Genomic DNA, 14,476 nt, shown 5'->3' with positions numbered 1-14,476 from the left:
CTTTGGCCTGTGGGCCTTAGTTTATTAGACTTAAGAGTCTAATTGGCCCATTAGACTCTTGCAGTAATGGGCATTAAAGCTATTGTGATTTGGCATTTTATACAAACCAAAGTGTAACCTTAAAATTGTAGGTTTTATGAAATCAATAAAATGACTCACCAAAGTTTTTTCTTTATAAACTTCATATTAATAAGATTAATCAATGAATATATTTTAAAATGTTATTTTATGGAAGAAACAATCCACTAATTTTTATTTTAGAATTAATAATTCCAATGTGAAATCTCAGTGATTTTATATCTTACCCCTTAGCAAACAATAGCCAGAGTAAGGAAAGAAAACAAAACTGAAATTTCAATTCAAACAAACTGATCTTATTTTTGAATTCTGAAATTGCTGGTAATATCCTCTCTACTAGGTCTGAGATTTTAATACTTTCCAGTTAAACCTTCATTAAATGATAGTTTGTAAATACTATAGAATTAAGATAAACATCATTTTCTTTTTTTTTATTTTATTTTTTTTTTATTTCATCTTGTTATGGGGGATACAGAATTGCAGGTTACATACGTTGCCCCTGTACCGCCTTTCCCCCTAAGTCAGAGCTCCAGGCGTGTCTGTTCCCCAGATAGTGCGGGTTGCACCCATCATGTAGGTATGTATCCCTCCCTTCCCCACCCCCTCTTCCCGAGTCAGCACCTTCAAGCGTTACCATTCCCCAAACGGTGCGCAATGCACTCATTGTGTAGGCATACCCCCCATCCCCTCCCCCACTCCCCACCTCAGTCTGATATCCGATTGGTGTTGTTCCCAGATTTGTATTTAGGTGATGTTCAGGGAAACCAATTTTCTGGTGAGTACATGTGATGCTTGTTTTTCCATTCTTGGGATACTTCACTTAATATAATGGGTTCCAATTCTCTCCAGGAGAACCATAGAGATGTCGTATCTTCATTATTCCTTATAGCTGAGTAATATTCCATGGTATACATATACCACAGCTTACTAATCCAATCATGTATTGATGGGCATTTGGGTTGTTTCCACATCTTTGCTATTGTGAATTGTGCTGCTATAAACATTCGGGTACATGTGTCTTTGTTACAGAATGACCTTTTTTCCTTTGGGTATATACCCAGTAATGGGATTGCTGGGTCAAATGGCAGGTCTACTTGAATCTGTTTAGCCACTTGTAGAAGTCTGAAACAGGACCCACAGCTTTCACCTCTCACAAAAATCAAATCACGGTGGATAACAGACTTAAACCTTAGGCGTGATACAATCAGAATTCTAGAAGAAAATGTAGGAAAGACTCTTACAGACATTGGCCTAGGCAAAGAATTTATGAAGAAGACCCCCAAGGCAATCACAGCAGCAACAAAAATTAATGAATGGGACATGATTAAATTAAAAAACTTCTGCACAGCCAAAGAAACAGTCACGAGAATAAACAGACCACCTACAGAATGGGAAAAAATTTTTGCATACTACACATCAGATAAAGGACTGATAACAAGAATCTATTTAGAACTCAGGAAAATCAGCAAGAAAAAATCAAGCAACCCTATCAAAAAGTGGGCAAATGACATGAATAGAAACTTCTCGAGGCCGGGCGCGGTGGCTCACGCCTGTAATCCTAGCACTCTGGGAGGCCGAGGTGGGCGGATCGTTTGAGCTCAGGAGTTCGAGACCAGCCTGAGCAAGAGCGAGACCCCATCTCTACTAAAAATAGAAAGAAATTATATGGACAGCTAAAAATATATATAGAAAAAATTAGCCGGGCATGGTGGTGCATGCCTGTAGTCCCAGCTACTCGGGAGGCTGAGACAGGAGGATCGCTTGAGCTCAGGAGTTTGAGGTTGCTGTGAGCTAGGCTGACGCCACGGCACTCACTCTAGCCTGGGCAACAGAGTGAGACTCTGTCTCAAAAAAAAAAAAAAAAAAAAAAAGAAACTTCTCGAAAGAAGATATAAGAATGGCTAACAAACATATGAAAAAATGCTCAACATCCCTAATCATCAGAGAAATGCAAATCAAAACCACAATGAGATATCACTTAACTCCAATGAGAATGGCCTTTATCAAAAAACCCCAAAACAACACATGTTGGCGTGGGTGTGGAGAGACAGGAACACTAATACACTGCTGGTGGGACTGCAAACTAGTGCAAGCCCTGTGGAAAGCATTATGGAGGTATCATTTTCTTAAAGGTTGCTGGTTGTTTTCATATATTGGTATCTCTTACTTGTTCTAAAGCACTGGAAAACAAATAAGATATATCTTCATGGAACCAGGAAATCAAAGGATTTAACATGATCAAGAAGCAAGAAGGCAGAAAAACCACATCTGATGAAACTGAGCATCAGTAATATAATAAAAAAGGGCACTAAAATTCTTGAGATAAACTTAATCCTGGGATGATCATTAACTTTATGGGACTCAACTGTTCAGCAACTTGAGTGAAACTATCTCTCATTAAAGGTGTTCCAGTTAGAAAAGAGAATTACATACAAAGAATGCTTAGAAGATAACTGGGCAGCTAATCATCAATAAAGTAGATAAAAGCAGTAAGATTTAATTATATATGTTACAAGATATATTACATACTTGGAATACAAGAAAATAGAAAAGAAAATAACTTGCTAAGAGTTTCATTTGAAGATCTTAAGCTGCTTTCTAAATTAATATTATTTCATTCTTGAACACTATTATCTATAGCTTCCTAGAGGTTGAAGGTTGTTTTTTACTGTGGCCAATTTCCTTTATTTGCATTGTTTGTAATAGCAGCATTATTTGTAATAGCCATAAAACACCCACATGTCCATCATAGAAAGGATAAATTGTAGTATATCCACACAATAGAATAATCTTTAGAAAAAAACATGGATAAATTTATAACCATAATGCTGAGTGCAAAAAGTGAAAGAAGCCAGGGACAACAGAATGCATAGGAATAAATAAATATTTTCATCTATATGGAATTGAAAAACAAGCAAAACTAACCATCTATGACACTAAATGTGAGAAATGTGGTTACTCTCTGGAAAGGGAGAAGGAAGAGTGACTGGGAAGGGCATGAAGCAGAAGAGAGGACTTCTGCGGTCTTGATAATGTTTTCTTTCTTGACCTGGGTAATAGTTACACAGGGGTGATCACTTTGTGAAAATTCAGTAAGCTATATTTTTGATTTGTGCTCTTTTTGTGTGTGTTAATACTTCAATAAGAAGGTAAGGAAAAAAAGCAGGTGTATGGATTTCCTAAAAGAGATTATCTCTATAGTATTTCATTCATCTAGAGGTGATTCTGACTAGACACATTTTTTCTTGCTTCTCAATTTGTACTCACTGTCTTCTAATAATTTTTGTTCATCTCATACCTATATTATTTAAAATTTCCTCTCATTGTTCTTTCTGTATCACCGCATTTATCTTTTTCTTTGGAGTTGCAGAATATCTCCCTGATAGCATCCACCAATAGTTTTGGGTGGGAGTTGGAATAATCAAGTCTTTTTTAAACTAAGGGCAATTTTCTTCTATTTTCAAAAATTATCATTCTGCCACCATCTGTTTATGTCCTGTTAATTTGGAAGTGAGACCTCCTTGAATTTTCTTCCATATCTCTAAAATTTTTCCCATATTTTCCAAATTATTGCTCTATATTCTGGGACATATCCTTGATTGGCAGGAAGCTACCAAATCATCACATTGTTCTTGTATTTTCAACTATATTATATGCCTCTGAACATCAGGTTAATCTCAGGTTATATCTACCTGATTGCGGGAATCCCAATAAAATATAAAAACTCTCTTCAGTTTTCAGAATGAATTTATGAATGTCTTTGAAACTGAATTTTTAACATTTTAATGCAAACATTATGTTATTTAAACAGCAAGTGAAAGAACAAAAGACAAATAATGAAGACAGTGCTCATGGATGAGTTTGAGAAAGACTTTAAACTTTCTCTTCTCAAATCCTATATAGTGGAGACATAAAGTAATTAAATTGGATTTTTTAAAAGTTAAGGTCAAGTTCTGAATATAACATTTAAAACATCTATTTAAAGATGATGTTATTAAGCTATGAGAAGCTTTAAGCATGTCATTTTCCTATGAATGGCTTTGAATCAGCTTTCTTTTTTCTTTTTTTTTTTTTGAGACAGAGTCTCGCTCTGTTGCCCAGGCTAGAGTGAGTGCCGTGGCGTCAGCCTAGCTCACAGCAACCTCAATCTCCTGAGCTCAAGGGATCCTTCTGTCTCAGCCTCCCGAGTAGCTGGGACTACAGGCATGCACCACCATGCCCGGCTAATTTTTTCTATATATTTTTAGCTGTCCATATAATTTCTTTCTATTTTTAGTAGAGATGGGGTCTCGCTCTTGCTCAGGCTGGTCTCGAACTCCTGAGCTCAAACGATCCGCCCACCTCGGCCTCCCAGAGTGCTAGGATTACAGGTGTGAGCCACTGCGCCCGGCCTGAATCAGCTTTCTTATAGAGAATTTTGGTTTTATATCTGGCTGTAAACACTTTTTTGGTTTTGTTTCAATGAACATATTTGTGGGACTGCAGCCAAGAGAGTGTGCCACTTGGGGAAGGAGGGGAAAACATTTTGTTTCCTTTTTTTCCTCGAGATATTTTTGTTTACAGAGTGAACACAGGATGCCATCAAACTTCCAAATCTGAACAGTAGAGGTGATTTTGTCAACATCACTTTGCTCCCAAAGTCAGTAGCTTTCCAAAACAGTACAGTTGCCAGCTGACCTCTTCAGTTATTGCCATATTTAGACACTTTAATAAAAGCCTATTATTCATTTTAAGCTGTATCATCTTATCTTCATGTATTGTTTGCCCAAGGGGAATTTATTTATAAGTAAAGATTAATGTTCTAAAGTTATTTCACCATTTAATTGCTTTAACAATACACGGGAATTATTTTCACAGTTACTAATAAAAAACTAAATGTAGCACCAGAATCCATCCAGTAAGTATTTCCAGAGCAATCAGTACTGAGAAACCATTGGTATCAGAATTCCATTATAAATAATTTCATAACATATGGCAAATTTCTACACTTAAAATTTCATAGCTAAGGTTGATAAAAGTACCTATATTCTTACATAATCCTTTAATAACAGATTTATAATATAGGTATAGCCTTGACCTATGGAGAAGCCATATGGTATAAAGATGTTAAAGCAGAGGCATGAAAGCCAATGTGTTTGAGTGTAGTCCACCACTGACCAGTTATGTAAACTTGATCCAGTTAACTTCTAGATGCCTCAGCTTCATCATCTGTAAAATGGGGATGATAATAGTACATAACTCATAGGATTGTTGTGAGGATAAATGCATTAATACAGTGCCTGGAACACAGTGAATATTAAATAAAATTTAGCTAGTTCCTCACCTTTTATAGTGGGAGATAATAGAGAATGTCTGAAGATGCTATGTCAGGGGAGATATAAGTGCATTGCATAAAATTATAAGGCATCTTTCAAAAGAACTACAAACAAATTGCTAACTGTAGGAGTAGGAGGATGGAAGGAAAAGATAGACCCTATTTTTTTAAACCCCACAAAAAATGAAATGAAGAATATAATAAAGGTAAGTATATCAGTTACTTAAATATAAAACTGCTCCTTCCTTCCACTGCATCTTCTTATTTTGTTACATCTATTATGCTCAATCCTTTCTAGAAGTTCCCTTTATGACTTCAAACATTTTCTCTCTCCTGTCTCCCAAAGGCTGAACATAAATGCATATAGTATGTGAAGCTGAGGAATCTTCAAAGCCCGAAAAGAGAAATAAAAGGCACCAAATGCAACAAACTCCTGTACTTTTTTCATATCTTTATGATTTTTATATGGGTTATGTAAAAACTCCTCAGCTCAACATTCCAGCTCAGGAAACTGATGTTTAGACCTGTTATTTCTACTATTCATCCCCAATACTAAGATTTTGTTTTATTTAAACTTATAACAATTAGTTTCATTTTCATAGAAGCTAGTTGTGTCAAGACAGATACATCTTACCTGTTTATCTGATACTAATTATAATTAGTGTTCTTTTGTTCCTATATTTTGTTTTCCCATTCCCAAAAGGTAAAATTATTTTTGTTTTTGAGTTTGATATTCCTTTTTTGTGCCTGTGTTAGTTTTTCTTAAATTATTGGTGACTCTTGATTATCAGTTTGTATTTGTACATAGGTGTTTAGATTCCTGATTATTGCTATCTGCAACATATGTTCTCAGTTCCAGTGACAATCTTTTCTCTCCTGGTTCTGAGTACAGACTCTGAATATATGAGCTCTGGTCATGCTGGCTTATCTTTTGAATATAAGCAAACCTTCTCTTGTGAGGTGACCCCCAGCCGAAGTTTCTGTTACTAAATTTCCCTCTCGGAATGTGTCTTACCACAGTTAGAGTCACATACTTTTGGCTTTGGCCTGGGTTTAAATGGCAGATTGGGCTGCTTTGAGAGCAAGTAGTTGACTAAATTGTTCTACCACCTATAATTAAATAACAGGACAGACAGAACTTATCTCTTTTGATTTACCTCTTCCTCTAACCTTGGTTTTATAAATGTCATGCCACTCACTTTATACATTCCTAAAATTCTGATAAATTAAGAAATTTTTAAAACTCTTAATACAAGGTATATATCAAATTCATAAATTAGAACTCTCAGTATTGCAGAAATTTCAATTCTCTCCTAATTAGTTTATATATTTAATATATAAACTGATGTAAATTCAGGTGTGCTGTGTTTTTTGTTGAAATTGACACACTGATTCTGAAATTTTCATGGAAATGTAAACAGTTAAAAAAAAAAAAACAAGATAATTCTTTTTCTTTTTTGAGACAGAGTCTCACTCTGTTGCCCAGGCTAGAGTGCCGTGGTGTCAGCCTAGCTCACAGCAACCTCAAACTCCTGGGCTCAAGCAATCCTACTGCCTTAGCCTCCTGAGTAGCTGGGACTACAAGCATGCAGCACCATGCCCAGCTAATTTTTTCTCTATATATTTTTAGTTGTCCAGCTAATTTCTTTCTATATTTTTTTAGTAGAGATAGGGTCTCGCTCTTGCACAGGCTGGTCTCGAACTCCTGAGCTCAAATGATCCTCCCGCCTCGGCCTCCCAGAGTGCTAGAATTATAGGCATAAGCCACCACGCCAGGCCTAAGCCAAGATAATTCTGAAGAACAAAGCCAGAGGACTTTTTCTACTAAATATAAAGACTTGCTTAAAAGCTACTGTAATTCAGACACTTGGTACTAAACAAAGATACACACATTGACCAACAGAAAAGATCAGAGTTTGGAAATAGGGCCACAGTTATATGAATACTTAATTGATGACAAAGGTAATATTGCAGAGTGCTGGATAAAGAATTATCCTTTCAATCAATGGTGCTGGTTCAGTTGTATATCCACATGGAAAACATACAGTCTGAACCTAACATCACTCCATATACAAAATCAACTTGGGGTGGATGAGGGAGGAAACTATATATATAAATGTGAAAGGTAAACAATAAAGCATCTAGAAGATATCATAACATTTATTCATGGCCTTGGGCTTGTAAATGTTTTCTTAAAGAGGACACAATAAGGAAGAAGTGATAAACTGTACTATACTAAATTAACAAATTATGCTCATAAAAGATACCATTAAGAGAGTGAAAAGGCAAGCAACAGAATGGGAAAAGACATTTGCAACAAAAATATTTGACAAAGGTCTCCTATTTAGAATATATAAAGAAATACTATAAATCAATAAAAAGGGCAGATAACACAATAGAAAACTAGATAAGACATTTAAATAGACATTTTATAAAAGAGGGCATCAAAATGGATAATAAATATATGGAAAGATGTTCAATCTCATTAGTAATTAGAGAAATGCTAAATAAAACTAAAATGAGATACCACCACATGCCAACCAGAGTCAATAAAATTTAAAAAACCAACAGTACCAAGTATTGGCAAGAATGTGGAGCAAAAACAATACACTGCTGGTAGAAGTGAACATTAGCACTATTACTTTACAAAATTGTCAGTATCTTCTAAAGTTAAATATGTAGACTTACTGTATCTCTCACCTTTACTTTTATATTGTATATCATTCTGTAACATTGAATATTTTTCATATCCATGCACAAAAGTATGACAAAACATTATTTAGGCATTTAATTGAGATATTTAATAGTTTAAACATTTCATCACTGTTTTGGAAAACGGTCAAATAAAACTTATTCTTATTTGTTAAGTACAAAATATAAGTACCTATTAAAGCTAACTGGTTTTTGCAAGTTATATATATGGAATACTAAGTTACATACATAATTTCTAAATCAGTTTTTACTTTTAATTTCTTTTAAAATTAGCAAAGTGAGAATTGCCTAGGAGCATTGGAGACTGGGTGTCTGGGACGCTCAAACCAGACAACTGCAAGATGCTGTCACAAATGTGGAGAAGCATTTTGGAGAGCTGTGCCAAATCTTTGCTGCCTACGTACGGAAAACTGCCAGGCTGCGAGACAAAGCAGATCTCCTGGTGAATGAAATCAACGTGTATGCCTCTACAGAGACTCCAAATTTAAAGCAGGGCCTGAAAAACTTTGCTGATAAGTTTGCCATACTTCAGGATTATTGACAAGCAGAAGTTGAATGACTTGAAGCCAAAGTAGTTGAACCTTTGAAAGCTTATGGAACCACTGCAACACTGAAATGAGATGACCTCAAAGCAACATTAACAGCAAGGAATCAAGAAGCTAAGCAGTTAACTCAGAAATAACTCGTCAGTGAAACCCATCTGATGGACATGTTACTGTATCCTTGGAATTTCAGTCTTTAAAAACATGCAAGACAGAAACCAAATTACAGAGAGCTACAACGGATGCTACCCAAATAACTCGTCATCTGGGGAAAACAATTGGCAATTTTGAAAAGCAGAAAATAAAAAATATAAAGACTATATTTTCAGAATTTATCACAGTTGAAATGTTATTTCACTGCAAGGCATTAGAGGTCTACCCTGCTGCCTGCCAAAACATACAAAAGATTGATGAGGATGAAGATTTAGAGATATTGTAAGAATAAATTCAAATTAATCTCTTCAGAGATCACTGTCAACTAAGTGTGTATCTGGAAAAGGACAGGTATCTACGTGTCGACTAAGAAAGGATCAACAAGCAGAATATGATGAAGATGAAGAGTTAGACGTTACGGAAGAAGAAAATTAATTTTCTTAGATAAACTTCACATTTCCATTTTCATCTTTTTTTTCTATCCTTTTTTTTTGTTTGTTTGTTTTTCAGCTCATTATGGGGGTACAAAAGATCAGGCTATATACTTGCCCATGCCTCCCCATCCCCCCGAGTCTGAGCTTCAATTGTGTCCATTCCCTAGACAGTGCACATCACATTCATCATGTAGGTGTGCACCCCTCCCCTCCCCCCACCCTATCCCCCTCAGTCAGAACTTCAAGCGTGTCCATTCCCCAGGCAGTGCGCATCGCACTCATCAAGTAGGTATACACCCATCCCTTCCATCCAGCCCCGACCTCTGACCAATACCCAATTGGTGTTAATCCCAAATGTGCACTCAGGGAAACCAGTTTGCTGGTGAGTACATGTGGTGCTTATTTTTCCATTCTTGGGATACTTCACTTAATAGAATGGGTTCCAGCTCTCTCCAGGAGAACCAAAGAGATGCCATATCGCCATTATTTCTAATAGCTGAGTAATATTCCATGGTATACATATACCACATTTTGCTAATCCATTCATGAATCGATGGGCATTTGGGTTGTTTCCACATCTTTCATCTTAAATAACTTGAAATCCAGTATTACTAAACTATAAAACTTTATACTCACTTTATACATTAAAATCTCAAAACGAAATCCTACTAGAAATGGAAAAAAATTAAAGGCAATTTATGCTAATAAAATTAGCAAAGTGGTCTTGTAAATGACAAAATACTTGTGTTTCATGTAGTACTCAATAAATGTTTATTGAGTTCCTTCAGCATGTCAGAATCTTTTCTACGCCCTCCCCACCCCACCAAGGACCTACATTCTAGCTAAGGATCACAGAGAACAAGAAAAGCTAAAAAAGTAAAATATATCCCATGTTAGATAGGGATGAGTGTCAAAGAGACATGAAAGACAAGGAAGCAGTACAGGAAGTATGAGAGTGGGTGTATGGCATTCATAGGTAGGGTAGCCAGGGAAGGCCTTGCTGAGAAGGTGACATGTCCCTAAGGGGCATGAAGAAGTGAGCCATGCCAATACTAGGGAGAAGAACTGCAAATGCAAAGGGCCTATAAAATGTCCTAAATTTCCATATAAGGAAGCTACCTTAATCATTCAAATCTCGTATTCTGGAAACTATTCTGGTTACACATTTGTTTTGTACTATAATTGAAGATGTTGCAAGTTTTGGCAACATATTTTACATTTTAGTTCTTGCTTAGCAGTTCTAATCTAGTTTGCAAAAGCTTCCCAAAATTGACTTTCTGAAATCAAATATAATGTTACTACTCCAAAAGTACTGACTAAAATCTCTAGAGAAGGTTCTTTAAACAGGGTTGAGAGTCAGTAAAGTGAAAGTCAGGCGACATCTCTGCTGCTCACTTGCTGTGAGACTTTGGTCTGTAACTTCTTCAGGCCTCTGTTTCCTCATCTAGGAAACAAGACAGGTGGGTTGATTCAGGGGCTTTAATTCCATACTTTGTTAGATGAATAGAGTATTTTGAGTAACTTTAGAGTGAGCATGTACTCTCTAGCTTGACTCTACCTTGCCATATCAGAACTTACCAACTTATGGCTGGGCACAGTGGCTCACGTCTGTAATCCTAGCACTCTGGGAGGCCGAGGCAGGAGGATCATTTGAGGTCAGGAGTTCAAGACCAGCCTGAGTAAGAGCAAGACCCTGTCTCTACTAAAATAGAAAAAATTAGCCGGGTGTGGTGGTGTGCAGCTGTAGTCCTAGCTACTCAGAAGGCTGAGATTGTTTGAGACCGAGTTTGAGGTTGCTGTGAGCTAGGCTGATACCATGGCACTCTAGCCTGGGCAACAGAGTGAGATTCTGTCTCAAAAAAAAAAAAAAAAGAACTTAGCAACTGAAATACCTGGACCACTGACTCTTTAGTTATCTGACTAATCCCTGACCAAATAACCGTGCAGCAGACCCTCCTAGCTTTAACAGCATAATACTATGCTTGTGCCTTGTTTATTTAAACTCCCCTACAACTTAAGAGACTGCTCTGGTTAGTTTGTTCATCTTCAGTGTAACATGAACCATCAAAATTTCCATGCGCTTGGATGAAGTTAGGCAAACATGTATGTGAAAAAGGATAATGAAGTCCATATTTCCTCATTGTGAAAAGGTAGAGTCTGTCCTATCTGGGTAGAAACATATTCAGGACAGTTTGTAAGCAGCTGCCTTTTATGTAGCTAAGGCAGGTAAGGTGGCTGGGAAAGTCTTCATGGAATAAAAATACAATTCCTTGAACAGTCCATAGAGCTTATTTTTTTTTTCTGTAAAAAAATTCAATCTTAATCCTTAAATACAAATTGAACACACTATTGCCAGTAGATTGTAAGCTCTTTGAGGATAGGACTATTCCTTAGTTGTCTTTGTATTGTATCTCGATGGTACAACATAGTACCACACATAATACACACTCAATATATGATCATAGGTTGACTTCTGTTAACAATTTTCTGTCTCTTTTGCCACTATTTTCAGGTCCTCTGTGTCATCATACTCTCTCTTGCCTTTAGACCTTAAGATGCTATTTATTGTCCCCAGCAGGCATAATTTTTCTCCTTCTTTCTCCCATTTTTATCTTGTAACTCCTAGACACCCAGAATCCAAAAATCGAAGTGTTAGGTGCATTTCTTTCTCTCTCTCATCTATTTTGTATTATAATTGCATGTATTTTCCCCACTAGAGTCTAAATCCTATGAGTGCAGAAAAAGAGTCTATATTTTTCTCTGTAGTAAACCCAGCATCTAACACAGTACTTGACACAGGATAGGTGCTAAATAATTCTTACTAAATGAAAGGCCAGGTGCAGTAGCTTACGCCTGTAATCCTAGCACTTTGGGAGGCAAGGAGGGAGGACTTCTGGAGCCCAAGATTTGGAGACCAGCCTGGGCAACATAGCAAGACCTGGTCACCACAAAAAAAAAAAAAAAAAAAAAAAAAAGAGTGTGTGTGTGTGTGTATAACTAAATGAATGTTATGGACATACTGGGTGTGGCTGGCCAAAAGAAGAAAAGTTGATAAGAGTAAAAGAAATAATTTATCAAGGAAGATAATTCGATGTTGAATCTTTAAAGAATCCTTATAGATCATGATTCTTAATATTGAGAAGTCTTTTTTTTCCTATGAATTGTTCCAAATAGGTCCAAAATAATGTCATTAGTCCAAACAAAGACCCTTACTCAGGGGTCAAAGATATCAGAAAACTTAGACTAATGGTTATTGAGGAACACTTATGCATGGTAGACTATAATATCAGATGATTACAATAAACATTAGCAATTATTACCATTCAGAATGTATTGATTTCTAAGATTATAACACATAAATTCTACCTGGTTATATTTGTTTTTCTATGGAATGTAGGGAAATAGAGTTGTAAATGATGAGAGTGGTGTCAGCTTTCAAGAAATTAATAAAAGACATAAGCTTTCTCCATAAACTATTTGCATTAAGAAGTAACTTAGTCTTAATTTTAATAATATTTAAGCTCAGTTGTGAAATTCTAAATTCCTAAATTTCTAAATGTAGATGTCTAAATTCCTTTGACAAAATTTATCTTCCTTGGGGGTTATTAAATCAATTAACTTTGTAAAGGGAAGGTTAAAAGGACTTCTGTACGCTACATTCTCACAGCATGAAAGAGAACAGGCAGCAGCCTGAATGAACGGCTGGTAGGGTTCAAGGAAAGGCTTGTACAAGTAGATGATCAGCTCTGTTCTTGCTAAAATTTGGCAAAGAAATACATTGTGGTTTCTTCAGATGACAGCATCGTAATTCATTTAGCTCTCCCCTAACTTTTCACAAAAAGGCCAAAACCCCACAGGAAATGTGAGCACTGACATTTTCTACCCAGGATCAAAAACTGACTATTTTGCCAGAAATTGAAAACAATATAGCTAAAACAGTAAATACACAGTAATGTGTTGAAAGAAATAGGCTGCCGGACTGGTCAGTGACACAATCCATCATTTCTATTTTAACTTCTGATGGATAGAAAGGTAAAAAAAAATTTATATATGTTTAGATTGGCGGACTTCCATGCAAATATAATGAAAACCAAATAAATGTTAAGGAATCTCTTTGCATTAATTCACAGATTATGCTCCAAAAGATTTACACTAAACACTGTGATTTTAATGACAAGTTTGATTATATATTTCCAGTTGATTTCCAGGCCGTTAAAAGCTAGCTTAAGGGCCATCTAGAAGTCATGATTTCTTTGCTTTCTACAAAATGCTAAAGCTTCTTTATCATTCTGTATTCAGCCATGAACTCAGCTGCACAAGCCAAACGTAAAGATTTTATGGGCCAATCTATCATGTGAATACGTGAACAAGAATACAAGCCTACTCATGCAGACACTAAGGGTGATTTCCATTTTTATGAATGAAAAAGAACCCTGCATAAACATTCTTTATTTAAAGTTTTAAATGAAGAAAGATGCAAAACAAAATGGGAGCATTTTGTTTTATATGTCAATATCTTGTAAGAGGGGCAAAGTAGGGAATCTGGCTCACATGATTCCCAAGACAGCAGTATCTCTTTTGCATTAAGTACATAAACAAGATTTATGGCCACTGACCTAATCTTAGATGCCAAAATGTACAGCAGGAACAGCTTTCTGAAAAACTTAATTTAAAATTATGGTGTTAACAAAAGCACTTTAGGAAGCAGACGACCTACCCAGAATACATACACATATGTATGTATCTGAGAGACCTGACCATAGAAAGGAGCCATGATTATTTGCATAGAGCTTAGAATACATTTCAGAGATAATTCAGACCCACAGGTTTTACTTTTTTTCTCTGTACAACCTCGATGTTTATGAATTTCTATATAAATGCATAGCACCGGGCAATGTTAATCATTCAAGGTCATTTATTACCAGATATTCATAGATTCAGCTTTTGGGGAGGATAGAATAAAGAAAAATAAATAAGCCTGTTCATTCGTTTTCTGAATTTTTAAAGTCGTTTTCCTACTCACTAAATACTAACTAAATTTGCACCTTGGAGAGAAGAAAAGGCTTGAGCAGCTGGAGGTAATACATTTTCTCCACCAAATAAGAGAACAGGGGCTGTGATGCTGCTAATCCTCTGGTAACCACTGGGAGATTTTCCTGAACACCCTGTTTTTTGACCTTGAAGAGAAAGACAAAAAAAAAAAGAAAAAGAAAAAAGAAAGAAAGAAGAGAAAATAGTAAATG

The 14,476-nt window shown here is 36.0% G+C and overlaps 1 pseudogene; it reads left to right on the top strand.

Moving 5' to 3' along the window:
- Positions 1-9,234, top strand: part of LOC138398064 (CBY1-interacting BAR domain-containing protein 1 pseudogene) — a 113,344-nt pseudogene extending 104,110 nt beyond the window's left edge.
- Positions 9,235-14,476: the final 5,242 nt, after the last annotated feature.

This window comes from Eulemur rufifrons, chromosome 2 (assembly GCF_041146395.1).
Source record: "Eulemur rufifrons isolate Redbay chromosome 2, OSU_ERuf_1, whole genome shotgun sequence".
NCBI lineage: Eukaryota > Metazoa > Chordata > Mammalia > Primates > Lemuridae > Eulemur > Eulemur rufifrons.
The sequence above is the reverse complement of the archived record's forward strand: the minus strand, read 5'-3'. Positions and strand labels throughout refer to the sequence as shown.